The sequence below is a fragment of the Hyperoodon ampullatus genome, assembly GCF_949752795.1.
Source record: "Hyperoodon ampullatus genome assembly, chromosome: 1".
NCBI lineage: Eukaryota > Metazoa > Chordata > Mammalia > Artiodactyla > Ziphiidae > Hyperoodon > Hyperoodon ampullatus.
In genome coordinates, this window is record NC_136914.1 from 103943127 (window position 1) to 103970632 (window position 27506).

Sequence of the window (27506 nt, forward strand, 5' to 3'; positions counted from 1 at the left end):
TTGTCTTTCTCTGTCTGACTAGTATGATAATCACTAGGTCTGTCCAAGTTGCTGCAAATGCCATTATTTCATCCTTTTTATGGCTGAATAATATTCCATTGTATATATATATGCACCACATCTTCTTCATCTATTCATCTGTCAGTGGGCATTTACATTGCTTCCATATATTGGGTATTGTAAATAGTGCTGCTATGAATATTGTGGTGCATGTATCTTTTCAAATTACAGTTTTTGTCTTTTCCAGATATATGCCCAGGAGTGGGATAGCTGAATCACATGATAACTCTATTTTTAGTTTTTAAGAAACCTCCATACTATTTTCCATAGTGGCTACAACAGTTTACATTCCCACCAACAGTGTAGGAGGGTTCCCTTTTCTCCACACCCTCTCTAGTATTTATTATTTGTAGACTTTTTGATGATGGCCATTCTCCCTGGAATGAGGTGATACTTAATGGTAGTTTTGATTTGCATTTCTCTAGTAACTATCGATGTTGAACATCTTTCCATGTGCCTGTGCTAATTTTTAGTCAGTAAGGATGTCTTTATATGTAATAATAATGCTAATAGTGTATTCAGATAGTGTTAAGTTCACTGTTTCAAGGTTGTGGATTTTTCTTTTTCATTTAAAGTTTGCATGAATCTTTAAAGAAGGCCAGATATTATTTGACACTTACAATCTGATAAATAAAATAGGTATTTTTATTTTGACTTTTCTTAACTTGAAAATAAAATATGTAATTACTACAAGTTTGATACTAGGCCATCTTTGTGAAGTGCTCTTATTCACTCAAGAAAATTTCAGTTATAAAACAACAAAATCCAAACAATTAAAGATTATCCAATATGAAAATTCAAAGATCTTTTTTTTTTACACTTAACAATATCCATCATTTTACTATTTTCAGATGTGGTATATTTAACTAGTTAATAAGTATTACTATTAATAATATTATCAGTTATATGTATATAATTAATAGTATATAATTAGTAATTAATAATACTATAATTAAATTTAACATATTTAAGAACATGAAATGGCTCCTTTGAAGATATTGAAATATGCATTAAACATCCTCTTAAGTAAGATCATTCAAATCAACAGAGCCCATAATGTGTTGATTTGAAATAGCTAATTAATGATTGTTTATACTATGTGAGTATTTTATATTTTTGAGGAAGTTTAATAAGGTTCTTTTAGATAAATTAATCTCTTCCATTCATACAAGAACTAAATGAGTTAGGTGCTATAATTATCTCCATTTTACAGTTGAGGAAACTGAGTCACAGAATGGTAAAGTAATGTGCAGAAAATCACAGAGCTGTAGAAAGTGAGAGAACTATAATTTGACTAAATAAATATAGATATACAAATACATATATTTCTGGATATTATCTTTTATTCTGGATATCGTCCATTTTGCATTTTAGTGGTTTCTTTCCTTCATGTGATTTCATTGTATTTGGAAGGAATTTAGATCTTTTTATTTTAAGAGAGACTTGACTATAGTTAAGCATGAACATTATATTCTATATTACTGAAAGTAAGGAGCTTGACATATATGCATGTCATATAAGCAAATTAATCAACTTAAGGTATTGTAATGGAGACTGCAAATAAAAAATGTCCAACTCAGAATCCATTTACATAATCAAAGAAGAAGAGAGCCTTGTTGTATAATTCATAATTCTCAGTTAAAAACATGTGAAAATAATTTTCTTTATCATTGGCCTAGCTGTGAAAATCAGAGAATTTGAGAAATGTTTCAATAATCAATGAATATTACTATTTAAGGCTAAGCACTATTTCAGGTAATGGACAAAATAGATAAGTAAAATAGTTATTTCACAAAAGAACCTCACTCTCTAGTTGGAGACATGCATATTTAAACGATAAAGTCATATCACTTTATGAACATTTTTTACAATAGAAGAAGGCACTAGTGGTATGAAAATACAAATACGATCTGTGTGATCTGGCTGGGTGACTCTGGAAGGTTTTACTCTTTCCTTTCACAAATAATATTGAAGATCTACTGACATGACATACTGTCTTTGTCTGTTGGGGTACACAAATAAACACAGCAGTTTTCCTGTACTTTCCTGAACTATGTCTTACACACATAGTTCATGGTCTAAAAGTCAAGAGGGAAAAGTATGTAGAAAAACAAATGAGTGATGTAATAGAAGGTCATATAAAGACTTTTGGGGACAAACATCAGTATCAAAGTAGAAGACTTCCAAAATAACATGGGGTGATAGCAAAAGGACATATGTGAAAAAACAAAGTATAGGAGAATGCAATACACAAAGAATTGTTTCCAGTAGAGCATACCTGTATGGATTGACAAGGTGAAAACAGGAGACATAGGCAAGGCCAAATCAGGAAGGCTAGTAAAACAATTACTAATGAATTTGGATTTTTTCCTTATGTCATTGATTTCTCTTTATGTCATTTATTCTGAAACTTCCATTTATATAAGAAGAAAATATTCTGATTCTCTGTAATCAAGTTATACCTTTGAGAAAAATTTTCTAAGTTATGGGAAAAACTGAAATTAGATTATTAAGGAAACCAAGATAATAAATGATTAACAAACCTGAGCTGTGACAGTAAGCAGGAGAATCAAAACCATGGAATCATTTGAAACAATCAATATAATTAAAATTTTAGTGTCTGTTAGATGAGCTGATGAAGGAGAAAGGAAATGAACATGATAAATTTATTTTTAATCATTTCTCCACTATACTCTATGCACTAATATAGTCATGTTGATATTTTTTAATGGTCTGTATGCATAGATAACCTAGGGGTAAATCACAGCTTCTGACCTTCTGTGTGACCCATGTTAGAGACTATTTTATGTGAAAAAAACGCTTTATGGCAATAGATAAATAGCTCAGGGGTAAATCACACTTTTTCACTTACTATTTGAGCCATATTAGAGACTATGTTATATGACAAGATGTGCTTTGTGATATCTGATAAATTTTACTGAACTTTTGTGTTGTATAGAAAGAACAAAAATTACTATTCCGCCCATATTCTTGGCCTTGCAATTGGAAACAAAACTTTGAAACATATTTTGCCATGTAACAAAAATACAGAAGTCTACAGCTGACTTCTGAATTTGGAGTACATCTCCAAACGTTGTTATGGAGTGCTAGGGTCACAATTGATTAATATTTCAGCAATGCCATTAGTGTAGATTAGGCATACAAATGAATTTACAGTTTCCGTTAAGAATATTCTGATATTCTGCCCTCCTGCCACCCCTCCTTGTGTTATTTTATACTCCCTCCCATTTATCTTTTGAACAATCTGAAAAGACAACTGCTAGTCAAAGAAGATGTACAAGGTCAAGAATATGGGAAATATGTGAATGAAAATAGAAAACTACATTAATTGCTTCACTCAATTCATTTAGTGTCTGTGTCAAGCTGCTTATTCTTTAATAAAATTAAGAATTTAACCACTCTCCAATTGGGTCATTCTAGCTGTAGTAATCACGTGTGTTTTATGCAGTTCATATTTTCTATTGTTGCTTGTTTCTGAGCACATTATAGTCATCTATAAATTAAACAACAAGAAAAAGCCCAAGGTTTCATGATTAAAAAAAAAATGAAATTTGTGCCTTGGGAAAAAAGTTTGAACTGAAGGTCTAGGATTGAACTTTTCAATTAAATTGGCTCTTGTTTTCTTTCTTTTCTTCCATATGTTTGGTTTATATTAAAATTTGACACTTTAATCATACTGTGAGTGAACTCCAAATGAAATCTTATGTACCCAATGTACATAAGTGATAAAAGATATGAAAAATGTCACATTTTTTCCTTCCAAATTTCAAAAATTCATTAGGCACTATTTCCTGAATTTGTAACTTCTTGAATACATTAGATTGGAGTTATGTATAATTTAAAATTCTTTCAGCACTTCTGTGTGAATGGTTTTTAAACAATACACTTGTTTGCATTTTTATTTAATATTTTTATTTCAGTGCATTCTAGTTGTGAAATCATTTTGATTATTATATTACCAGAACTGAATGACACAGAGCAAGTTTCATTAGCTTCCTCAGCCAGGAATTTAAACATTCTTTGTTACAACCTGAGTAAATGCCTGAGAAATTTTTTCTTCTACTACTGTGTAATGTGTAGCCTATACTCTAGCTAAATTCGACTCATTATTCTTTGCTATGTATGCCTGGAACTTGCTTTATGTTTTCATTTATACCATTTTACTGATTGCCATGTCTTCCTCCACTTTAATTCCTTCTTTCTACCATGTTTCATCTTCTGTCCCAGATTTTTAAATGGTTAATAGTTTCCTAACCAAAGTTGTCCTCTGTCTCATGAACCACAATAATATGATACATATGTAAATTATACAATATTATGTCACGTTACTTATATGCATACCTATTTTGAAGTTGCTTCATTGTCAGCTTCTTCAAGTAGACTGTATGCAATAACAAAGACAATGTGTTATTCTTCTTTAATCTAATTAGCACAGTGGGAGAAAAAAACTTATAAATAAATATTGGAATTGATTTATTCTTCCCTGAAAATTTTATTTTTTGTTCTCTTTATTTTCATTCCGAGCCTCTTCTACTCTTTTTAGATATATTATTTACCACTTATTTATCTTATTGGTATGTTGTGAGCTTTCTAAAATCAGAGAATATATCCTGTATTTTGATTTGATCCACTTAAGTCCATAGCACATTATTGAACATAAAATAGATGCTCAATAAAATACCGTGGATTTACTTAATTTCTTTGATGATTGTGATTTTATCTAGAACATAAGAAAGCCCATCTGATACAGAATCAAAGTTCCCCTGTTTTTTTTTTTTTTTTTTTTTTTGCAGTACGCGGGCCTCTTACTGTTGTGGCCTCTCCCGTTGCGGAGCACAGGCTCCGGACGCGCAGGCTCAGCGGCCATGAATCATGGGCCCAGCCGCTCTGTGGCATGTGGGTTCTTCGTGGACCAAGGCATGAACCCATGTCCCCTGCATCAGCAGGCGGACTCTCAACCACTGCACCACCAGGGAAGCACTCCCCTGGTATTTTTAAGCTAATGCAATATTATTCAGATCATACGACATGAAAGAACTTAGAGTAGAATGGCTAAAGGTAAAATAAAACATTATAATGTATATTAAATTATACAGATACTATAACCAATTTATTATTAATATAATATATTAATCTTATTATGGATTAAATGCTAATTTCTTTAATGTTATGTTTTTTCAAGTTATGTACAGTGAAATGTTGTATAGGAAAGAATCAGAGTAAAGTCTGTATTATCCAAACAATCAACATAATATGCTAGATTGCTAACATTTTTCTGATCGATTTTGAGTTAAGGGTGGCAAAATATAACTCATTTGGTTAACCATTGATCACTATTTTTTTACTTTGCTAAAATATAGTTGAAAGAGATCATAACAACTTAATTTTCCTGTGAAATCCAAAAAGCAAGCTAATTATGATTCTGAATATATTCTGGAAGCATCACGTTTACATCTTTTCTTTCTGTGTGTTGTTGAGTTGTTGATTTCTTTGTTTTTAAACAATGTGTTTATGACCTACAGCTTGCCAGCCTGAAAGCAACAGCCCTTTTAGTCTTTTTAACCTTCATTGGCATCACTTCTACAGAATTATGACTTCATTCATCAGCAGGCTTGCTTTAAGACTACGAGAGTCCAACTTCCTGCTCAGAAAATGTGCTAAAGCTTCTGGCTGAGCCTTAAGACATTTTAGAAGCAATTCTTCACATGACAGAAAAGGCACCAAGCCATCCTACACATGCATAAATCTTTAAATTATCTAAGTCTGTCACAAAATTCATGTCACTTAAGGGAAAAGTATGCTGAGAGATTGCAGTTCCAGCACAGAAATTACTATTTTTTTGTTTAGTTTTGGTTTTATGTAAAAAAAGCTTGCAGTTGATCCTTAAAATTGATGTGGGGGGGGGAAGAAAGAAATGAAAATAAAAACAAAAATAAACAAAAGGGACCTAATTAACCTTAGAAGCTTTTGCACAGCAAAGGAAAACATAAACAAGATGAAAAGACAACTCTCAGAATGGGAGAAAATATTTGCAAATGAAACACCTGACAAAGGATTAATCTCCAAAATATACAAGCAGCTCATGCAGCTCAATATAAAAAAAAAACAAACAAGCCAGTCCAAAAATGGGCAGAAGACCTAAATAGACATTCCTCCAAAGAAGGTATACAGATTGCCAGCAAACACATGAAATAATGCTCAACATCATTAATCATTAGAGAAATGCAAATCAAAACTACAATGAGGTATCAACTCACACCTGTCAGAATGACCATCATCAAAAAATCTGGAAACAATGAATGCTGGAGAGGGTGTGGAGAAAAGGGAACACTCTTGCACTGTTGGTGGGAATGTAAATTGATACAGCCACTGTGGAGAACAGTATGGAGGTTCCTTAAAAAACTAAAAACAGAACAACCATATGACCCAGCCATCCCACCACTGGGCATATACCCAGAGTAAACCATAATTCAAAAGAGTCATACACCACAATGTTCATTGCAGCACTATTTACAATAGCCAGGACGTGGAAGCAACCTAAGTGTCCATCGACAGATGAATGGATAAAGAAGATGTGGAACGTATATACAATGGAATACTAGCCATAAAAAGAAACGACATTGAGTTATTTGTAGTGAGGTGGATGGACCTAGAGTCTGTCACAGAGAGTGAAGTAAGTTAGAAAGAGAAAAACAAATACCGTATGTTAACACATATATATGGAATCTAAAGAAAAAAAAAAAACGTTCTGATGAACCTAGGGGCAGGACAGGAATAAAGACACAGATGTAGAGAATGGACTTAAGGACACGGGGAGGGAGAAGGGTAAGTTGAGACGAAGTGAGAGTGTGGCATGGACATATATACACTACCAAATGTAAAATAGATAGCTAGTGAGAAGCAGCCACATAGCACAGAGAGATCAACTCGGTGCTTTGTGACCACCTAGGGGAGTGGCAAAGGGAGGGTTGGAGGGAGGGGAGACACAAGAGGGAGGGGATATGGGGATAAATGTATACGTTTAGCTCATTCACTTTGTTATACAGCAGCAACTAACACAACAATGTAAAGCAATTATACCTCAATAAAGGTTAAAAAAAAGAAATTAGGGGAAGGTTATAATTTCTTGAAAAAATGATAAATAGAAGTTTAATTTATGAAATATGAATATCTGTGAATTTTTACAGTGGATGAAAGCAAACTGTGGTGAAGTGGGCCTCCACCCTTTTAAACATTCTTAATAGCTTTTTTCTTCTTTGGTGGTGATTGTCATTTTGAATTGGCTTAGTGGTGATTTTGCTCATTTAAGTAGAGAATGCGTGTGTAGTGGCGTATTGGGTGAGGAAGGTGGGGAAGCTAGAGCAGAGGAAACCAAAGCAGATACATTTTACTATGTGAAATGGTAGATGTGTGCTATTATTGGCACCTTTTGTAACTAAAATCGAAGGTTATCACATCCTAATTTAGTCATGTGCTTGAGGCACTTAACCTCACAGGTATCAAATGTCTGCACTGTGCAAGACCTCAACACTTCCATACTATAGAATATTCTGGTTCCTTGTTTCTGTGCTCAGTTGTGTAGCTGCATTCCAACTTCAGAACTCAGTACTTTTATGAAAATTCAGCTTTTGAGAGTGCTGAAAGATACAGCATCCCATGCTGCTCAAATGAGAAAAATAAATGTTTCTAAGAAAATTATACTAAGTACAGTTAGCATGTAATGATCAAGATAAGCTCTTCAGAGCTTTTAGGTGTGAATCCAATCTCCTTAAAGAGTGAGCTTGCAAATTATTCAGTATTATACTTGGAGGAATGTATTCCTAAAGCTGAAATTTAAGACATTTTCCTGCAAACTTCTTCCCTGATTTTATCTAAGTTGCTAGACGGTTGATGATTCATCCTTGAGTGTTTGTTCCTAGTAAAGTTCCTAACTTGATGGTAATTTCAAAAGTAAGAATACAAGCCCTGCTTCAATAGTGAATTCTCAAGTTCTTTACTTAAGCACACTTCATTACCAATGGTCCAAAGTAAAATTTAATTCAAAGTTAGACAATTTTTACCATCCAACACATTGAGGAAATTGTACTTCATACTTCTATCTATGTTTTTAAAAACCATTCTAGAATCAAACACTTTAAAAAAATTTCCAATATCTGCCTTTGGAATTTATTCATACTTTTGTTCATTTCTATTAATTCAAATAAGTGAGACAGATTATTATTACACCACAAAAAGATAAAATTTTTAAATAAAAAGATATGTTAAAAATAATTAAACTGATATGTCTTAAAATTAATTGTTGTAAGAAATAATACTATTCTTTATCCAGTTTCCTTCAGCGCTAACATCTTGCAAAACTATAGTACAACATCACAGCCAAGATATTGACTATGATACAGTCAAGATACACATGATTTCCATTACCACAGAATCTTTCATGCTGCCTTTTTATGGCTATGCCCACTGGCCCATTCTCATACCATGAACAATTTCTAATCTGTTCTCTATTTCTATAATGTTGTCATTTCAAGAATGTTACATATAGTAAATATATGTGTCTGATGAGTTCTTGACAAAAATGCTATTCTGATATTGTTGGATGGAGGCATTCTATAAATGCCAACTACATCCTGTAGGCTGATGTCATGCTTGATTTTCTGTGTACTTGGTCAATCAATTGTTGAGGGAAGGATGTTGAAATATCCAATTTGTGGATTTGTCTATTTCTCCCTTCAATTCTATCAGTTTATGCTTCACCTGTTACACAGCTCTCTTGTTTGCTGCATACACATTTAGGATTGCTATGTCTTCTAGGTAGATTGATGATTTTATTATTATGTAGTGTCCCTTTCTGTCTCTGGTAATTTCTTTGCTCTGAAGTGTACTTTATTTGACATTAATATAGCTAATCTTGCTTTATTTTGATTAATATTTCATGATGCTATTTTTCATGCTTTTACACTCAATGTAGCTATGCCATTAAATTTGAAATGAGTTTCCTGTAAAATGTGTACATTTTAAAAATCCAATCTGTTAAATGTCTTTCACTTCATTGATTTATTTAAACCATTTATATTTAATATAATTATTGGTGAATTAGGGCTTAAGTCTCCATTTTATTTTTTGTTTTCTGATTGGTCTTGTGTTTTTTGTTTCTCTCTTTCTTTTCCGAGCCTATCTTCAGGTCTTTTGAATATTTTTAGTGCTCCATTTTGCTTTACTCAGTAGTGTTTTTGAACATACCTCATTATATAGATTTTATAGTGGTCACTCTGGGTTTTAAACTGTATTGGGGTGGCCAAAAATTTTGTTCGGGTTTTTCCATAACACTGTATGGAAAAACCCGAATGAACTTTTTGGCCAACCCAATAGATACAAAACTTATTGTGGTCTACTGGTGTTAACATTTTTCCAGTTTAAGTAAAGTTTTGAAACCTTACCTCCCTTTATATCTTCTTACTCTCTCATTCATAATATAAATATCTTAAATATTTCTTCCATTTTTCTTCACTCTCTTCCCTTTCTTTCTTTCTTTCTTTCTTTCTTTCTTTCTTTCTTTCTTTCTTTCCAATACACTTTCTCTCTATTGTTCAGATTGGGAAATTTCTGTTGTTCTATTTTGAAGTTCACTGATCTTTCCTATTTCCCCTCCATTCTGCTCCTGATCTTATCCATTGAGTTTGATTTGTTATTATATTTTTTCAGTTCTGAAATTTCCATTTCATTTTTGTTTATATCTTTAGGTAGAAGTAGAAGTCCAAGTTCCCCACTAAGCCTTTGTTATCACTTGAGGGGCATAAGTGCTTTTCATTATTGCTGGGTGAGGGTGGAATTTCTGAAAGTCCACGATGTGTCTAATGGTAGCACCCTGGCTGTAAATAATGGGAATACCTAGTTACAGCTCTCTAGAATTCTGCTGACACCAGGGTGGTGATGAAGTTCACGACTCTCCACTAGGCTTCCACTGACACTACTCCAGTGGGAATGAGAAGGTGACTGTGTTGCTTCTTGGTAAGTCTGGAATTTTAGTCTCCCATGTAATTCTACTTGTATGACAAGTTGGTTGGGTGCCTCCTTTCTCTCTAGTGTGAAAGTTTATGCTCTTCAGTCTCTGCCAGTGTGAGTGGGAATGGGACCACAGTATTTTTCTGTGAGGTTAACCTCACATAGAACAGCTGTTATGTAAATGTATTCTCTTTTACTAGGCTGTCCATTCCTAGTCCTTTGGAACTTTTTATATCTGTGCTTGTTAGTGTTTCAAGTTTGTTGACTTCTTCAGCTCCAAGTCCAGGATATATGAAGTAAAAAGAAAAAATAAAATTTACTAACTTGTGTAGTTAATTTAAGAAATTCATGGGAGCTGATATTGGAGGATCAAAGAGAATACTATTTGTGTCATGGCCCATGGAGAAATGCCTGGATTTAAGTTATTTTTCCCAATAATTAGGATACTTCAATGATTGTAGAGAGTATTCTATAAGACATTTCTACTCATTTTCTTTTTTATGTTTTCAAAAGAACTGGAAAAAATAAAGAAACACAAATATATAACTTAAAAGATATGTACACACACAAAAGATATTCTTATCAAATATCCCTAGAGTGACAAGAGAAATCCCTGTTATTTTCCAATAATAATATGCAATCATCTTGCTACATTTTCAAACATTTAAATATTATACAAGTTGAAAAAGTCTGCTTTCACTCTTTAAAAATGATATATCTGTTTGTTCTGAAGGTCTTATTAGTGATATAACACTTCATCTTCTAACCAGTAGAATTGCTCTGTGTACTAGTTGAAAGCCTTTTGAACTGACAATCCTTTGTGCCCTCAAATTCTCAATACTGAAACCAGTGGTAATACCCATGCTTAACTTCATGGAGAACAAAGAGTAGATTATAACAAGAGTTCTTTTGTATGATAATTGAAAAGTAGATGAAAAAATACTGTATTGACAAGAGATTTAGGGAATATTTTATACTTTTACCTGTTGTAAGGTAAATCTATTAAGAAATGCTGTGATATAATTGTGCTAACAAAATCGTTTATAATTATATGCAGCATATTTTATTTGAAAATAGCAATAAATTAAGAATGGAAATTATACTTTCTTCTTTGTAGCAAAAGAGGTGTTAATGAGTTAAATATCTCATTTAGTAGAAGTAGTAAATAGTGGTATTTCTTTACAAACCTTAATTTTCTAGATGACTTTGTGTCTATAGGCTGCATATATATTTTTTTATTTTGTAAAGACATGATATCACATTTATGTTTTCAAATTATATTATTGCTGCATGTTGCACTACAACCTAAATTGTCATGAACAGTAACCAATTTATGGATAACTGAAATAGATCTTATATAGTGCTACTTACACATTTCACATGGTAGAAATAAAAACATTTACATTCGCACAGGGTGTCAATATATATTTAATCATTTTTGCCATACTATGCTCTTGAGTCTCAAACAGATGGGCCATCACTGTGCTGCATATGGGGCTATATATATTTAAAAGCTTACTGATGCTAAATCTAATATATAAGGGGAAATTCAACTCCTAGGTACTGTCAGAACTAGGAAAAATGTGTTCCTGAACAGTGACCATCTGTCAAAGAAAACTGTACTAAAGTAGTGTGTGGTACCCACATGATAGGATCTCATTTACTGAAATTGAACTGTGAACACTGCATGCATTTCACATACAGAAGGGTTTCAATTTGACCATGGAGAGACATATAAAAGAAAAAATTCACTCTTCTTTCAGATACATTGCTTGTATTGTCCTCATTATCTCACCAAGATGCTTAGCAAAGAAAAAAAGTAGAAGGATGCAGGGAATCATAAAAACAAGTCTTCATGCACGTGAACATATTTGTTTAATTTATATATAGCGCCTACTGAAATAGTTTGTATGTGATAAGTTGGAAGAAATACCTAATAGTCAGGTTCACTATAACACACAAAGAACATTCAGGAATGTAAGAAATTCTTTGAAACTAATAGGACCACACCAACTTTCTTCCCATGTCGATGGTACAATATATAGACTGATTTTTACCACTTCAGCTTTATCCTCAGACTCTATCAGCTGAATGATTTACATGAATTCTGTGCCCTCTGTATCCCAAATCTATTTTGGTCCCTCTGCTATTTAACATTGGCTTCCTGCAGATAAAGTATTTTGAAGTCTTGATGCTTTTTTCACATGTACACATAAAACAGACCTTGTTTTGTTTCTCCTTTATCCAAATATAGAGATGGTTAAGTAATTTTCTCCCTCAAAAATTGATGTTACATAAATGCAGTTATGAAAATTTGTTATAAGCCAGGCCAACCAGAAGAAAATGAAAACAAGTTATTTGATATAGCAACTCTCTTATAAAATAGTTTTCAGTGCATGCTTTATGTATTTAATGTAGTCACCCCTATGTTTTGCCATATCTGTTGGTTCTTACTTAGAATTCATGACTGTTATTCTATTGCCACAGGTTTTATTGAAAAGGGATGAAATATTGTTTGATTTCATTCCTTTGACTTTATATTTTTACACCTGCACATACAAAGCCCACAGATTCTTTGGTTCTTTTGGTTGGATTACTGACATTTCCTTCAATTTTATTTTTCCAGGGCTTTTGTAGTGTCTCCAGTTTATTCAGAGTATTAATTTTGCAGCAATTCTTGATACTCATTCTAAAAGGTATACTAACTCATTCTCCATATGGAAATATGTTGCTTTTTCTTTCCTTAAAGTTCAACACTGGTTATAAGTGACTTGTTATCACTCTTCAAAACATAGTTTCTTCTTCAGGTAAAATTTAAAAGTCCTTGACGTGCCTCTCATCAACACATCTACCTGGTATCCAGTAACCTGTCTGGCATAATGCAGACAGCCATTGGATGTTTGTTGAATTAATAAACTAACAAAATGAATGTTAGCTCATGAAAAGACAAATTAGGTGAATTTTAATCTTTCACTTGTCTTTTAATAACCTGTTGAAAAAGCACCTCTTTAGGACTACTGCTGATCATCTCAGCTCTACCTACCGCTTGTTCCAACTGGGAGAGAGTACTGACTGATCTCATCTGCACTTTTGGTACCTTCATACAACTCTCACCTGCAGGCAGGGGACTGTGCTGGTGATGTTGTCCATGATGCTCTGTGTCCTATCCCATGACTTTGCTTTCTGGGGAACCCACACTAAGTGAACTCATTTCAAACCAACCAAAAATTTCTTTGTGCTTCTTATCATCTTTAGGGTTTGTACTCTTATTTTAGATACCCACTTATGTTTCAAATACACTCTTCATTATATCAAAATAGTAGTTAATAAATTTATTTACTACAACTTTTATATGCCCTTCACTGTATTAAGTCATGTAAAGTCAAAGATGAAAAGACATTCCTCACATTAGGGAGAAAGGAAAAATACAAAGACAAAACAAAGACAATGTCTTATAGAGCAACATGCAATGATATAGAGAGGCTGAGATACCCAAAGTCCTACAACTATTAAAAAAAAAAGAGACAAGATTAAATTCAAATAGAAGAGCATGTATTTAGTATTATTTTATGCATCAGATTAATGTTCTTGGTCTCTCTACCCTTGAACTCAGTGACTATTTGTGTAAGAATTTCTGTCCACAGGATAGTGAGAGAAGAAACTGGACATATGTGACTCATCCTCTCCCTGAACTGTCTGCTGTCAGACAGAGTATTTATGTAGTAAGCATAGAAGGGCAAAATGATTTTCTGAGTAGAGGAAGCCATGGTTTCCACTGAAGCCTACAACTGCTGTGTAGGCTGCATTAATGGGGCGATTCTTCATTTCTCCCTTCAACTACACCCTCTGCCATGTGACTTTGTAGTTCCTCTCACCAATGAGGCAAAGTGTATTTCCTAGCCCTTAGATTCTGAGTTCAAACAAGTGATGCACTTTGACAAAAGTGATGTTAACAGATGTGATCCACGTATAGGCTTGAAAAAGCATGTGTTTCCACTCTGAACTCATGTCCTCTTGTCACCATTATGATCACAGGAATGAGTTAGTGTACAATAGGCTGAGATCAGGTGGCCCAGTAACCCTTGTTATCCCAGATGACTGTCTACTAAAATCCAGAAATATAAGCACAATTAAAGCCAGAAGAGCCACCCAGCCTGAATACTGAAACACAGTTTCATGAGGTAAATAAGTGCTCTTTGGTTTATGCCATTTTTTTTTTTTGGTGATGATTTGTTATGCACATTATTGTGGCAATAGAAAACTAATGCAGAAGTTGGTGCAGGGGTAGAGCATTGCCATAAGAGAAACCTAAGATAGGTGGCGTTAGTTTGGGGCTGGATGACAGCAGAAAAGAAGTGTCAGTAGAGACTGGTAAAATAGTGAGAAAATTGTTAGAGAAGCCTGGAAAAAATGCCAAGGCAACATGTAAAAGTGTCTGAAAAAAATGGCCACCTATGTAGTATCTTTGTAATTATTTGGTAAAAATGTTGCCTCAGGTAAAGTAGGCTTTTTATCTTAATAGTCTTAAAGTTCTTTTGGATTTGAGAAGAGTTGTCTAAGTAAAATATTGAAAACATATATTTATTTATTTTAGCTGTTTATGAAGAAATGTATGAAACAAACAAACAAAATAACTGGACACTTTGGAATCAAATTTATAAGAGAATACCGAGATATCAGAACTTGCTAGGTTGTAAAATAAAGCTATTTCTCATACCTAGTGAGCCAAAGATTCTAAAAGAAAGACATAGTGTCAGGATAGAGATCAAATCAATTGTGTTGTTATGAGATCCTTTGCTAAGACCACTCAATGAATTAAGGTGATGCCTAGCAGATAGTCTCAGCTTGACAAAAGTGCTTTTAGAGAATTCAAAGTTATGAGCTTTAAGAAGTCTGAACTATGGGCTAGCCTGCTAGTAAGAGGCATTTATCAAAAACTGCTGTTTGTATGACTTTTGGAGCACGGGTGAGATATAATCAGATACATAGAAAACCCGTTAAGATTTTAGGGGAGATGTATGTATAAAATCTCTACCAACATGGGACTGATTGTTCAAATTGTAAAATTACCACTGAACCTTTAACTTCCTATGGGAAACTACGATTAGAAAGTTGCTTTAGATAGATATTTTACTAATTAATTTGTTGTTTAACTTACATTTACTGGAATGAGGAAAAACGTAACTAGTTTTGTTTCTTCAAAATCTGGATATTTCCTTAGCTCTTGGTGTAAAGTTTGTACCTTGGACTCCATGACTATCTGTTTGTGTAAGGCTTGTTGGTAATTTCAACACAAGCTAGGACAATTGAGCCTAACATTCTTCTATTCAAGGAACAGATAAGTGCAATGACATACCAACATCAGTAAATTTTTCTGTTAAGAGTCAGATGGTAAATACTTTAGGCTTTGTAGGGCATAAGGTCTCTGTCACCACCACTCAACTCTGCCATTGTACCTAAACTTGTCATAGACAATATGCAAAAAAGTGAGCATGGCTATGTTCCCATAAAACTGTATCTATTGGATTATGAACTATAGTTTGCTGAATTCTGATTTAACTAAAACACAAAAATTGAGAATAAAGGCACATTTGTTACATAATAGCATTCTATTAGTTTTGCAATGAAGTGCTCACATAACTTGAGTCAAGTAAATATGGAATTCTGAGCAGTCTTATATTTGAATATTTGTAGAATTCCTCTGTAAATTTTTAATCTGATGTAGATTGAGATTTACAATTTATGACTCATGGTATAAGACCTATGAGGATTTCATCTAGTATGGTTATTGAACACTGAGAAAATTACAGTGCACCTAAATGCACTCTTAGCAATATTCTTTCTGTAACATTTTACTTTGGAAATTTGTATCTTCCTAAATGGAATGTGACCCAAAGTGTACATTTATATACTACAAAGTTAAATTATGTGAATTGAAATCGCAAAATGTATGTTATTGAACATACTGAGACAGAAAATCCTTTTTTCATCTTAGGAAATAATATGTGTGTATTAGAGAAAACTAACCAATTTTCAAGTTGGTATAATTGTAATTCTGCCAAGCATAACTTATTTTGTTTCAAGCAGGAAAACAGGTCATCTGTCAAATGTGTTTCTCATTGTAATACCATTAATGTTGTAATTATAGGAGATTTCATACAGATATTATATGTATATTGATGACTGATGATTTTTGATATGAACAGGAATTTCATTTTTTCTTGGTTTTCATTTTTAGGAAAAGTTGGGGAAAAGATGAAAAGTGAATTGTAATTGGAGTACTGTTCTAGACTAAAATTCTTTTTGTGTTTTGGTTACAATAATATTTTTAAATAAAAATCATTTTATAATTTTTTATCTGTATATTTTAAAAACCTATTTAAAATCCTTCTACTCTTCATTTGAGCATTTTTTTTTTAAGGGAAGATTTCTCAACAACTATCAATCAATTTTTTGATCCCAGTCTGGATTAGAAGGAGAGAGTTAGATATTCAGAGACACATATCCTATGATTGGCTGACAATTACCCCCTTATTTAGTTTTCTCCTACCCATATTGAGTAACTTAGTCATTCAACCGTGTAATTTGATACTACTTGAGAACGTACCATGTGCTATATGGTGTGTTATTGACAAGATAAGTAGACTCTGTGAACTCACAGAGATTACAACCTGCCAACCAAGACAAATTTTAAACAAATAAATTTGAATGTACATAGATTGAAGGAAAATATCATGTATAATAAAACCATAACACTAAAAACCAGTTTTTTATGGCCAGCAAAGGAAAGCTCTTCTAAGTAAATTTGTTTTCTGCCTATATCTGAAGAATGAGTGGGAACTAGGTAGTTGAGAGATTGTGTGAACAGCATTTCAAGCAGAGGAAAGCAATTTCAAGCATAATGCAAAGGACCTATGGAAAAGAAAATTTGGCATACTTCAGGTAGTGTAAGAAGATCAGCGTGGCTGTAGCATGATAATACAAAGTGAGAATGCTAGAAAATAAGGCTAGAAAGTTAAATGGCAGTTAATGAATGTCAGTGTTGTCATGTTAATTTTCAACGAATGAAAATGGGTATCGATCAGAGGGATGTAATCAGCTTCTTTATAGTGCTGCCTTATATTCCATTGTCTGGATACACCAGTTTGTTTGCTTACCTACTGAAGGATATCCTGGTTGCTTACAAGTTTTGTCAATTTATAAATAAAGTTTCTGTAAATATCCTTGTTCAGGATTTTGTGTGGAAGTAAAATTTCAATTCCTTTAGGTAAATACCAAGGAGTATGATTGATTGATTATATGATAAGATTATATTTAGTTTGGTAAGAAATCGCCAGACTGTTTTTCAAAGTGGCTGTATCATTGTATTCTCATCATCATTGAATGAGTGTTCCTTTTGTTCCACACCCTTGTCAGCATTTGGTGCTGTCAGTGTTCCAGAGTTTGTCCATTGTAATTGGTGTGTAGTGGTATTTCATTGTTGTTTTAATTTGAAGTTCACTGATATCATGATATGGAGCACTTTTTCATATGCTCTTTTGCCTTTTGTATTTTTTGTTTAGTGTGATGTCTGTTAAAGTTTTTGGCCTGTTTTAAATTAAATTGCTTGTTTTCTTATTTTTGAGTTTTAAGAGTTCTTTGTATACAGTAAGTTTCCTATTTAAAAACTATGTGCGTGTGTGTGTTTCCTAAAAATGTGCCAAAAGTGAATATTAAGAGACTGTGATTTCTTTGGGGAACTAAAGTTGATGCCATGTATCCTGTTGGTGCTAAGGAAAGTGAAAGAATTATGTGTGTATATATATATATATATATACACATACACACATATATATATTTGATAAATGCATAAGTGATAGCAATTGACCAGAATTCGTGGTTTGAGTCAAGCAGTGGATGGTGAAGAACAGGAAGATTGTTGACATGAGCCACTGTCTAATGCTGAAAAAGGAAACTTTGAAATTCATAACACTAAAGGAGGAGTGGTTTCCTGTCTCTTAGATATAAAACAAAGTGACCTCACTATCTGGATTTTTTCTTTCACGTGTGCATGCTGAACTTCCATTTAATAGAGAATATGTCACTATTTCTGTGGGTCTGTAGCAGAGTGTCACTGTAGTATGGAGGATCATCTCTACTCCACCAGACAACCATATCAGCTTCATAAAGAATGGCGTCCTCCGGCTTCCCTGGTGGTGCAGTGGTTGAGAGTCCGCCTGCTGATGCAGGGGTTATGGGTTCGTGCCCTGGTCCGGGAAGGTCCCACATGCCACAGAGCGGCTAGGCCCATGAGCCATGGCCGCTGAGCCTGCGCATCCAGAGCCTGTGCTCCACAACGGGAGAGGCCACAGCAGTGAGAGGCCTGCATACAGCAAAAAAAAAAAAAAAAAAAAAGAATGGTGTCCTCAGTTGGAATGGGGTCCTCTGAGTCATGGCAATGACAGATAGTGGCAGAGGCATTCTTCTGTTTCTTCCCTGCAGTCATTTTTAGTAGCACTAACGTGGTCTTATTTTTTGTTCTTTTTTTCTTTCCTAAACCAGACTGTAGAGACCATGGATGACAGTGCTCTAGTATCACTACATATGTGTGAGATGGGAGGGAAGAAGGTCACATAGTACTTTACAAATGCAGATTTATCTTTTCATGGCATAAATAGACTTTAAAAAAATACTTTATAATGTGGAATATTCAGTGATTCATACTAGTGAATAAAGAGCTAAAAAAGCCTTGTGATAATATTTACCATGAATTCCAAAGTAATGCTTTTAAAATCATTAACAATAATTCTTCACAGATGCAAAATAAAATGGCAGAAGTAATTATATTTAAAAAGAAAATTTATATGTTTTTATATATTTGAATAACTTAAGAGTGAACATTTTGTTGTTATAGGATTTTTTTAGGATCAAAACAATAATTCATTTGTTTACAATACCTTCTAGGATGATTATAAAAATCATTCACTAATCCTTCCTAGGCCCTGGTTAAGCATTTTACATGTATTAACTTACATAATGCCATAAATTATGAAGTTGGAATTATAGGTCTCACTGTTGTACATGTGGGAAGCTGATGTACTGAGATAGTGAGTCTAAATTGCCAAAGGATACCCAGACTGTAATTGGAGAAGCTTGAATCAGAGCCAGAGCAACATGAATTAAGGTCCTAACTCATCCATTAAGCCATACACAACAGGGAACTCAGATCTCATGTTCATGATCAGAACAGATTTGATTTTTTTTTTTTTTTTTTGCGGTACACAGGCCTCTCACTGTTGTGGCCTCTCCCATTGTGGAGCACAGGCTCCGGACACACAGGCTTAGCAGCCATGGCTCACGGGCTCAGCCGCTCCGTGGCATGTGGGATCTTCCCGGACCGGGGCACAAACCCGTGTCCCCTGCATCGGCAGGCGGACTCTCAACCACTGCACCACCAGGGAAGCCCCCGACTCTTTTTAACAAATTGTTCTTCCTTTTGTATGGTACATTGGAATGATGCTTTTCTCAGGCTATGTGTTGCAGATCCCAATACCACTGTCAATTTCAGTGATTTGGTAGAACTCACAGAATTCAGAAAAGCTGTTATACATGTGGCTATGGCTTATTACAGCAAAATAATATTGATTCAAATTAGCAAAGGAAAAAGATGTAGAGAGCAGAAATCCGTGAGATACCGAACACAGACTTCCAGTTTTCCTCTCTCAGGTAGGTTGTAAGGATAGAACTTAATTCTCCCAGGAGTGATATGTGACAATGTGTATATAGTATTGCCAATCAGGGAAGCTCACCTGAGTTCACCTCTGCGTCCAGGAGTTTTATTGGTGGTTGGTCACATAGGCATGAATGAAGCACCTCTGTGACTGTCCTTAGTTACTCAGTCTCCAGCCCCTCCAGAGATCAACTTGATACCTCATGGCTCAAGGTCTCCACAATAAGTCACTTATTTAGCCTAAGCTGTCTGGTGTGGCCAAAGGCCCCAGGTGTACAAAATGCCTTTATTAAGTAAGATACTAATAGGGCTTAGAGGTTGTCTCCAAGAAGCCAATCAAAGGTCAGTTTATTTGGAATGTGCAAGGTTTAGACACCCAAAACATGCTGAATTAATATTTTCCTGAGCAGAATGTTTGCTTTATTATTGTCTATATACTCGATATCTGGATACCTACAGTATTTCCTGTTTCTTCTGATTCTCTGTTATATAATATTCACAGGATGGCCTCACCCCAACTTTTTTGCAATCCTTGATCAAAGAACCCCAGGGTTTGTAGAAGAAGAATTATACTGGTATGATTATTACTTTTTAATTTTATGGCTGTGAAATCAAGAAAAATAAGAATACATCACATTGCAAAAATATTGAAAAGCTGTAAGCAAAAAAGCTTTTATTTACTGAATCACATTTATAAAACTTCTGGTTATTTATGCTCTTCACCTTCACCATATAGTTTTTTAAATTAATTTTTTACATGACTAACTGCCCTTAATTTGCCTGTACTTTCCATGATTAACCTGTTTGGAAAAAAAATTTACTCACATCATTCTCTTTTTTTTTTTTAAAGTTGAAATAGTTATAATGATGTTATTTGCATTTTTACTGCAGTAAAATAAACATAACATAAAATTTACCTTTTTTTTAACTTCCGGGTAAGATGGCGGAAGAGTAAGACGCGGAGATCACCTTCCTCCTCACGGATACACCAGAAATACAGCTACACGTGGAACAACTCCTACAGAACACCTACTGAACGCTGGCAGAAGACCCCAGACCTCCCAAAAGGCAAGAAACTCCCCACATACCTGGGTAGGGCAAAGCGGAGAGATTCCCGCACAGAGGATCGGTGCCGAGCGGCACTCACCAGCCCTAGAGGCTTGTCTGCTCGCCCGCCGGGGCGGGCGGCACTGGAAGCTGAGGCTCGGGCTTCGGTCAGAGCGCAGGGAGAGGACTGGGGCTGGCGGCGAGAACTCAGCCTGAAGGGGGCTAATGTGCCACAGCTAGCCGGGAGGGAGTCCGGGAAAACTCTGGAGCTGCCGAAGAGGCAAGAGACTTGTTCTTCCCTCTTGGTTTCCTGCTGCGCGAGGAGAGGGGATTAAGAGCGCTGCTTAAAGGGGCTCCACAGACGGGCGCGAGTCGCGACTGAAAGCGCGGAGCCCAGTGACGGGCGTGGGACGCTGGGGCTGCTGCTGCCGCCGCCAAGAAGCCCGTGTGCGAGCGCAGGTCACTGTCCACACCGCCCTTCCGGGAGCCTGAGCAGCCCGCCACTGCCGGGGTCCCGGGATCCAGGGGCGGCTTCCCTGGGAGAACGCACGGCGCGCCTCGGGCTGGTGCAACGTCACGCCGACCTCTGCCGCTGCAGGCTCGCCCCGCACTCCGTGCCCCTCCCTCCCGCCCGGCCTGAGTGAGCCAGAGTTCCCGAAGAGGCTGCTCCTTTAACCCTTTCCTGTCTGAGCGAAGAACAGACGCCCTCCGGCGACCTACACGCAGAGGCGGGGCCAAATCCAAAGCTGAGACCCGGGAGCTGTGAGAACAAAGAAGAGAAAGGGAAACCTCTCCCAGCAGCCTCAGAAGCAGCGGATTAAAGCTCCACAATCAACTTGATGTACCCTGCATCTGTGGAATACATGAATAGACAACAAATCATCCCAAATTGAGGAGCCAGGAGTCAGTACTGTGCCTCTGAGGTGGGAGAGCCAACTTCAGGACACTGGTCCACAAGAGACCTCCCAGCTCCACATAATATCAAACGGCGAAAATCTTCCAGAGATCTCCATCTCAACACCAGCACCCAGCTTCACTCAACGACCAGCAAGCTACAGTGCTGGACACCCTATGCCAAACAACTAGCAAGACAGGAACACAACGCCACCCATTAGCAGAGAGGTGGCCTAAAATCATAAAAAGTCTGCAGACACCCCAAAACACACCACCAGACGTGGACCTGCCCACCAGAAAGACAAGATCCAGCCTCATCCACCAGAACACAGGCACTAGTCCCCTCGACCAGGAAACCTACACAACCCACTAAACCAACCTTAGCCACTGGGGACAGACACCAAAAGCAACAGGAACTACGAACCTGCAGCCGGCAAAAAGGAGACCCCAAACACAGTAACATAAGCAAAATGAGAAGACAGAAAAACACACAGCAGGAGAAGGAGCAAGATAAAAACCCACCAGACCTAACAAATGAAGAGGTAATAGGCAGTCTATCTGAAAAAGAATTCAGAATAATGATAGTAAAGATGATCCAAAATCTTGGAAATAGAATAGACAAAATGCAAGAAACAGTTAACAAGGACCTAGTAGAACTAAAGATGAATCAAGCATCGATTAAAAACACAATAAATGAAATGAAAAATACTCTAGATGGGATCAATAGCAGAATAACTGAGGCAGAAGAACGGATAAGTGAGGTGGAAGATAAAATAGTGGAAATAACTAATGCAGAGCAAAATAAAGAGAAAAGAATGAAAAGAACAGAGGACAGTCTCAGAGACCTCTGGGACAACATTAAACGCACCAACATTCGAATTATAGGGGTTCCAGAAGAAGAAGAGAAAAAGAAAGGGACTGAGAAAATATTTGAAGAGATTATAGTTGAAAACTTCCCTAATATGGGAAAGGAAATAGTTAATCAAGTCCAAGAAGCACAGAGAGTCCCATACAGAATAAATCCAAGGAGAAATACGCCAAGACACATATTAATCAAACTGTCAAAAATTAAACACAAAGAAATCATATTAAAAGCAGCAAGGCAAAAACAACAAATAACACACAAGGGAATCCCCATCAGGATAACAGCTGATCTCTCAGCAGAAACTCTACAAGCCAGAAGGGAGTGGCAGGACATAATTAAAGTGATGAAGGAGAGAAACCTGCAACCAAGATTACTCTACCCAGCAAGGATCTCATTCAGATTTGATGGAGAAATTAAAACGTTTACAGACAAGCAAAAGCTGAGAGAGTTCAGCACCACCAAACCAGCTTTACAACAAATGCTAAAGGAACTTCTCTAGGCAAGAAACACAACAGAAGGAAAAGACCTACAATAACGAACCCAAAACAATTAAGAAAATGGGAATAGGAACATACATATCGATAATTACCTTAAATGTAAATGGACTAAACGCTCCCACCAAAAGACACAGATTGGCTGAATGGATACAAAAACAAGACCCATATATATGCTGTCTACAAGAGACCCACTTCAGACCTAGAGACACATACAGACTGAAAGTAAGGGGATGGAAAAAGATATTCCATGCAAATGGAAACCAAAAGAAAGCTGGAGTAGCAATTCTCATATCAGACAAAATAGACTTTAAAATAAAGACTACTAGAAGAGACAAAGAAGGACACTACATAATGATCAAGGGATCGATCCAAGAAGAAGATATAACAATTGTAAATATTTATGCACCCAACATAGGAGCACCTCAATACATAAGGCAAACACTAACAGCCATAAAAGGAGAAATCGACAGTAACACAATCATAGTAGGGGACTTTAACACCCCACTTTCACCAATGGACAGATCATCCAAAATGAAAATAAATAAGGAAACACAAGCTTTAAATGATACATTAAACAAGATGGACTTAATTGATATTTATAGGACATTCCATCCAAAAACAACAGAATACACATTTTTCTCAAGTGCTCATGGAACATTCTCCAGGATAGATCATATCTTGGGTCACAAATCAAGCCTTGGTAAATTTAAGAAAATTGAAATTGTATCAAGTATCTTTTCTGACCACAATGCTATGAGACTAGATATCAATTACAGGAAAAGAGCTATAAAAAATACAAACACATGGAGGCTAAACAATACATTACTTAATAACGAAGTGATCACTGAAGAAATCAAAGAGGAAATAAAAAAATACCTAGAAACAAATGACAATGGAGACACGACGACCCAAAACCTATGGGATGCAGCAAAAGCAGTTCTAAGAGGGAAGTTTATAGCAATACAATCCCACCTTAAGAAACAGGAAATATCTCGACTAAACAACCTAACCTTGCACCTAAAGCAATTAGAGAAAGAAGAACAAAAACATCCCAAAGTTAGCAGAAGGAAAGAAATCATAAAAATCAGATCAGAAATAAATGAAAAAGAAATGAAGGAAACAATAGCAAAGATCAATAAAACTAAAAGCTGGTTCTTTGAGAAGATAAACAAAATTGATAAACCATTAGCCAGACTCATCAAGAAAAAAAGGGAGAAGACTCAAATCAATAGAATTAGAAATGAAAAAGGAGAAGTAACAACTGACACTGCAGAAATACAAAAGATCGTGAGAGATTACTATAAGCAACTCTATGCCAATAAAATGGACAACCTGGAAGAAATGGACAAATTCTTAGAAATGCACAACCTGCCAAGACTGAATCAGGAAGAAATAGAACATATGAACAGACCAATCACAAGCACTGAAATTGAAACTGTGATAAAAAATCTTCCAACAAACAAAAGCCCAGGACCAGATGGCTTCACAGGCGAATTCTATCAAGCATTTAGAGAAGAGCTAACGCCTATCCTTCTCAAACTCTTCCAAAATATAGCAGAGGGAGGAACACTCCCAAACTCATTCTACGAGGCCACCATCACCTTGATACCAAAACCAGACAAGGATGTCACAAAGAAAGAAAACTACAGGCCAATATCACTGATGAACATAGATGCAAAAATCCTCAACAAAATACTAGCAAACAGAATCCAACAGCACATTAAAAGGATCATACACCATGATCAAGTGGGGTTTATCCCAGGAATGCAAGGATTCTTCAATATACGCAAATCAATCAACGTGATACACCATATTAACAAATTGAAGGAGAAAAACCATATGATCATCTCAATAGATGCAGAGAAAGCTTTCGACAAAATTCAACACCCATTCATGATAAAAACCCTGCAGAAAGTAGGCATAGAGGGAACTTTCCTCAACATAATAAAGGCCATATATGACAAACCCACAGCCAGCATCGTCCTCAATGGTGAAAAACTGAAACCATTTCCACTAAGATCAGGAACAAGACAAGGTTGCCCACTCTCACCACTCTTATTCAACATAGTTTTGGAAGTTTTAGCCACAGCAATCAGAGAAGAAAAGCAAATAAAAGGAATCCAAATTGGAAAAGAAGAAGTAAAGCTGTCACTGTTTGCAGATGACATGATACTATACATAGAGAATCCTAAAGATGCTACCAGAAAACTACTAGAGCTAATCAATGAATTTGGTAAAGTTGCAGGATACAAAATTAATGCACAGAAATCTCTGGCATTCCTATATACTAATGATGAAAAATCTGAAAGTGAAATCAAGGAAACACTCCCATTTACCATTGCAACAAAAAGAATAAAATATCTAGGAATAAACCTACCTAAGGAGACAAAAGACCTGTATGCAGAAAATTATAAGACACTGATGAAAGAAATTAAAGATGATACAAATAGATGGAGAGATGTACCATGTTCTTGGATTGGAAGAATCAACATTGTGAAAATGACTCTACTACCCAAAGCAATCTACAGATTCAATGCAATCCCTATCAAAATACCACTGGCATTTTTCACAGAACTAGAACAAAAAATTTCACAATTTGTATGGAAACACAAAAGACCCCGAATAGCCAAAGCAATCTTGAGAACGAAAAATGGAGCTGGAGGAATCAGGCTCCCTGACTTCAGACTATACTACAAAGCTGCAGTAATCAAGACAGTATGGTACTGGCACAGAAACAGAAAGATAGATCAATGGAACAGGATAGAAAGCCCAGAGATAAACCCACGGACATATGGTCACCTTATCTTTGATAAAGGAGGCAGGAATGTACAGTGGAGAAAGGACAGTCTCTTCAATAAGTGGTGTTGGGAAAACTGGACAGGGACATGTAAAAGTATGAGATTCGATCACTCCCTAACACCATACACAAAAATAAGCTCAAAATGGATTAAAGACCTAAATGTAAGGCCAGACACTATCAAACTCTTAGAGGAAAACATAGGCAGAACACTCTATGACATAAATCACAGCAAGATCCTTTTTGACCCACCTCCTAGAGAAATGGAAATAAAGACAAAAATAAACACATGGGACCTAATGAAACTTAAAAGCTTTTGCACAGCAAAGGAAACCATAAACAAGACCAAAAGACAACCCTCAGAATGGGAGAAAATATTTGCAAATGAAGCAACTGACAAAGGATTAATCTCCAAAATTTATAAGCAGCTCATGCAGCTCAATAACAAAAAAACAAACAACCCAATCCAAAAATGGGCAGAAGACCTAAATAGACATTTCTCCACAGAAGATATACAGACTGCCAACAAACACATGAAAGGATGCTCAACATCTTTACTAATTAGAGAAATGCAAATCAAAACTACAATGAGATATCATCTCACGCCAGTCAGAATGGCCATCATCAAAAAATCTAGAAACAATAAATGCTGGAGAGGGTGTGGAAAAAAGGGAACACTCTTGCACTGCTGGTGGGAATGTGAATTGGTACAGCCACTATGGAGAACGGTATGGAGGTTCCTTAAAAAACTACAAATAGAACTACCATATGACCCTGCAATCCCACTACTGGGCATATACCCTGAGAAAACCATAATTCAAAAAGAGACATGTACCAAAATGTTCATAGCAGCCCTATTTACAATAGCCCGGAGATGGAAACAACCTAAGTGTCCATCATCGGATGAATGGGTAAAGAAGATGTGGCACATACATACAATGGAATATTACTCAGCCATAAAAAGAAATGAAATTGAACTATTTGTAATGAGGTGGATGGACCTAGAGTCTGTCATACAGAGTGAAGTAAGTCAGAAAGAGAAAGACAAATACTGTATGCTGACACATATATATGGAATTTAAGAAAAAAAAAAAGGTCATGAAGAACATAGGGGTAAGACAGGAATAAAGACACAGACCTACTAGAGAATGGACTTGAGGATATGGGGAGGGGGAAGGGTAAGCTGTGACAAAGTGAAAGAGCGGCATGGACATATATACACTACCAAACGTAAGGTAGATAGCTAGTGGGAAGCAGCCGCATAGCACAGGGAGATCAGCTCGGTGCTTTGTGACCGCCTGGAGGGGTGGGATAGGGAGGGTGGGAGGGAGACGCAAAAGGGAGGGGATATGGGAACATATGTATACATATAACTGATTAAATTTGTGATAAAGCAAAAAATAAAAATAAAAAAAAAAAAAAAAAAAAAATTTACCTTTTAAATTACATTTAAGCATACATTTACTGGCATTAAGTACATTCACATTGTTGTTCAGCTATCACCACTGTCCATCTCCAGAAATTTTTCATCTTCTCAAATTGAAATTCTGTACCCATTGAATAATAACTTCCCATTTCCCATGGTAACCACTATTCTACTTTTTGTCTCTA